We start from the raw sequence: 4,268 nt of genomic DNA, 5'->3' as shown, positions 1-4,268 counted from the left end.
TATATATATATATATATATATATATATATATATATTTATATATATTCGATTGTATCAATATAACCAAAACAAAATATATCAATACAATAGTGTGAGGAGCATTCAGAAGAAATTTTGAAGCAAAATAGAACAGAACATATTTAGTAATAAATATCATGTTTAAAACAGAAAATAAATTGTAAAGAAAAAAATCAACAAAATAAAAAAACAAAATATAAAAAGTGAGTAGCAAATTAAAAAGAACTTACAATAAAGGGAAAATTTTCAAGAATGATTTAAAATATTTTTGTAATAAGATTTGCCAGATTACAATATATAAAAACAGAAAATCATAAAAAAAGCGTAAATAGAGGGATTTTGTTTCATAGCGTATTCTTACTGCTGAACTGAAGAGTGTTTCATTTGTTAGTTACCAAGGATGGGCCCGAAAAGGTATGTGCGGAAGGTAATATTATACTGGGTAATTTAAAGAAGCTTATAGAAACAATTTTTTTTTTTAAATCAGCAGCGGGGACAAGTGAGGGAATGACATATTGGTATATTTTAATTACCTAAAATAAATAAATAAATAAAAATTGATAATTTTATTTTTATTCTTTCGCTAGCTTGCATTCTGAAGGACACTTTCCCTTTTTTTTTTCCGTAAGCTGTAAAACAAACATGAAATATACTGGGGACATGAAAATGACTGTTTTTGTGAGAATGACCCATATATATATATATATATATATATATATATTTAAAGATGAGGATTATTTTGTAGAGATATTCATTTTAAAATTGTTAACAAAGCTGTTGAAAATCGTTTAAACTACACTGTAAAAATTTCCTAATCAAATTACGGTTAAAAGTACTGTCTAAGTGCGGCATTCGTGAAGGTCATTTTACACTAAAATAAATTTGTACCGTAGAATTTTACACAGCAGTATTTACAGTATTATTTATTTAATTACAGTGATACAACAATTTTTCATTAAATATTACTAAAAAAAATAATTTAAATCAGATTTTCTGCTCCGTACAAATTTAAGGAAAGAAGTGCGGCACCCTTTATGCTAGTACTTTTTAAACTGTTTACTGTTATTTGATCCAAAAATTTTTATAATTTATAATGTGACCATATTCATCAATATACGTACTTCAGTGTTCGTCATACATTATTTAATATTTACGAATACTATATTTTCAATTTAATTGTGTTAGGTAATATATAGGAGATATTGAAAAACTATCAACTAAGTACTAAATTAAAAACACCATGTGCCGCAAGCATTCACAAGTATTTTTAAAAATTGCATTTAGCTATTGAAATTATGAAATTAATTTACTTTTCCAATAATAAATTTTAAAATAAATGTGACATAAACTTACTTCTTAATTTGATAAACACGGAATGCAATGAGATCATAGTAGTAATGCAAATCGATAAGTCGTAATTAAATCGTTAAATATCAAAAGTATCTAAATGTTCCAGTTAGTTTGTTTAATAAGAAAAAAAATATGGAAAATGAAAGCGTTTATTGTTTTTGATTTGCCAGATGATAATTCTAGTCAGGTGACAGCAGACATTCCTTATCATTAGTAATCGATAAAACTTAATCACAACTCTGAAAAAAAAGAAAATAATAAAATTTGGTATTCCGTTATGGGCCTTTTAGAAAATTAAGTAAGGTCACATTTGTCCTACGTTTTACATTATTTAATTTAATGCAATATGTTTTTTTTATACCTTTTTCGCTGACGTTGCATAAACTCAGTAGACTAGGGTTAGTAGACTAGGGTAGACCTAGGGTTATCAGTCACTAGGGTTAGGAAATGAGCAGTTAGTCAGTTTTACAGTTGGATCTACAAATCATTTAAATTCTGATATGTGTGTGTGTGNTTTCAGTCCTCAACTGGTATAAAATATCAATTCTCAGAAAAATATAATATTTATTTTAAAAATTATTATTTAAAATGAGAGAAAACAAAAGGAATGCTCATTTGAAGTCGTAAAGAAATTCTTAAGTTAGGAAAAAACAAAACGTTATTGAAATTTGCCAAATTTCATTTTAATAAAAACTGCACGATTTCAGTCTGAAATACGAGGGTGTTTCTATGAAACGGCATTCATCTTTTTTGTCACCTCCCGCAATCAAACAGGTTTAGGTGTTTTATTCAGCTACCAACCCTCACCTGCGAATTATCAATTTTCGATATTTTCTTGTTTTTATTTGCTAAATTATGTAAACCATTTAATCTTCACCTTTGATGAGGATTAAAAAATATTATGGGTGGTTCTTATGGAATATACTGTAAATAAAAATAAGAGAAAAAATTCGTTAATAAATTCGAGAACTCACCCAAATATAAAAAAATGCAAATTTAAAACATCTCAATGATTAAAGGGTCAAAGTATCTGAGGAACAATTTTTTTTTCTACATAAAATTAACATTAACGCCTTTTCTGTTGCAGGACGTGAACACTTTAATTAAAATCAATTAATTTTTAAGACTTAGTAAAGTGGCTCAGATATTTCAAAATTCTCCCAATTTTGAAACCTTCAAAGCTATAAGTTTCTGCAATATTTTTCTCAAAAAAAGTTTTTTTTTTCAGCATTACGATTTTTGCAGCAATTCTTCTCGTTTATTTGCTTATTAAATATTTTAGTAACAATTTTAACCATTTTTAGCATCAATTTCCTATATATTTTTTCTTTTGCATGCGTTTTAATGATGATTACGCAGTTAAGATCTCTTGTCCCAGCACATAAAAGAAACGTAAATGATCCAAATTGATCGAAAATATGTAAAAAGCTGATCCCTTTCCTCCATATCCTTTTTCCTGATCCCATTTGTTAAGTCTCCATAATAAACTAACCAGTTTAACATCCTGAAATGGCAAAATCGTCAAATATTTATCTAGAAACACAATTAAAAACACCCCATACCTTTATAAGGAAGTGTTGAGTTTCGTTATAGCAACATGGCGAACAGCAAATGCTATTCACCATGTTGCTATGTTTTTTTTTTTTTTTTTGCTACTGACATTAGAGCTTTTGGGATGCAAATGTAGGACTTTAAAAACAAAGAATTTTAGAGTTTGAAATTTGATAATTTGAAATTTAATCTGAAAAAAAAAACGATAAAAGTTGTGATTTCAGTTCAAGTTGGTGGGTACGTCCTTTATTTACGTCACTCAAGAGTTGCACAGTAGGTCTTTTTCGTCTTTAGTGTTCGTCTTTTCGTATTCTAAATTCGTATTTTTTTTCAATATGATTAATGTTTAGCTGCAAGTTTAAATAGACAGGAAAAAAGCGTTGTTCTTGAAGAGAAATTAGATTTTCAAAAATGTTTAAATCGTCCAGGTCCAAATTTTTGTCTCTTTTGTGTATTGAATTTTACGCCCCCTGGTCAGTTATTTATTTATTTTTTGGAATACGTTTCCCTGGTTAATCCATGTTTACGCCAGAGTGCCAGAGTCACTTTGAGGAATTTCTACTGTTCGTATTGCTTTTAGTCCTTAAACTAAAAATTCTACATACTTATTATACTTAGTATTATATTAATAAAAAACTAAACTAAGTAAACTCTCTCTCAAAAATTATTATACGCTTTATTCACATTATCTTACAGTATTTTACATTACATTATCTTAGTGTGTATAAATACACACTTTTATAAGTCTTGCACTGAACAGTTGAACTTTTTTGTTCGGAATGGATAAAGTAGCATCTGGGCAAATGATTCGAAGAGATCAAATATCGATACAAAGCTGATCCCTAGCCACATACCTATGAAACCGCCAATGTAGCTGAACAGTTCAACATCCTAAAAGAAGAACAGCACCACCAGACATTTAACAATAATAAGATAGTTGTAAAAACTGACAAAATGAAATTTTGAAATCAAATCAATGAAAGTAAACACAAAGAACAATACAATTTAGATAAAATGAGTTGTACAGAGCGGGAAAAAAACTGAAGGTCACGACTGTTCAGAATCATATAACTTGAGAACAAAAAACCATTTGTTAACATGCAATAAAGCGAGTCTGCGTGGTAATAACCGTAAAATAATCTTTATAATTTAACACTTTACAACAAATGCTGGTGTTCGGTGATTATTGGGATTTGGGGATTATTGGTGATTATTGTTGGTGACTCTTACGAGTTGCCTCTACCATGAACATTGGCCTATCTATAACCAGTTGAGGAATTTTAACCCGCCAGGACGCGCACCTCCCTTACGTACACAAAAGCGTGCGTGGGGTCCTTATGGACCCCACT

General features: G+C 28.8%; 1 protein-coding gene and 2 long non-coding RNA genes across 3 annotated transcripts in view; all 3 read right to left on the bottom strand.

The window, feature by feature from the left end:
* The window catches only part of LOC107449929 (uncharacterized), a 10,864-nt gene extending 9,374 nt beyond the window's left edge, over nt 1-1,490 (bottom strand). Inside the window, exon 1 of the mRNA XM_016065611.3 lies at nt 1,372-1,490. The gene's annotated coding sequence lies outside the window, so the exon portion shown is untranslated. The remainder of the gene's footprint in view (nt 1-1,371) is intronic.
* The window catches only part of LOC139426605 (uncharacterized), a 207,800-nt gene that overhangs the window by 107,996 nt on the left and 95,536 nt on the right, over nt 1-4,268 (bottom strand). The window lies entirely within an intron of this gene.
* Nucleotides 3,599-4,268, bottom strand: part of LOC139426374 (uncharacterized) — a 7,784-nt gene continuing 7,114 nt past the window's right edge. The window contains exon 3 of the long non-coding RNA XR_011637640.1: nt 3,599-3,810. This is a non-coding gene — a long non-coding RNA (uncharacterized lncRNA). The remainder of the gene's footprint in view (nt 3,811-4,268) is intronic.

Source organism: Parasteatoda tepidariorum, chromosome 9, assembly GCF_043381705.1.
Source record: "Parasteatoda tepidariorum isolate YZ-2023 chromosome 9, CAS_Ptep_4.0, whole genome shotgun sequence".
NCBI lineage: Eukaryota > Metazoa > Arthropoda > Arachnida > Araneae > Theridiidae > Parasteatoda > Parasteatoda tepidariorum.
Note: the sequence above shows the minus strand (reverse complement) of the source record. Positions and strands in the feature narration are given on the sequence as shown.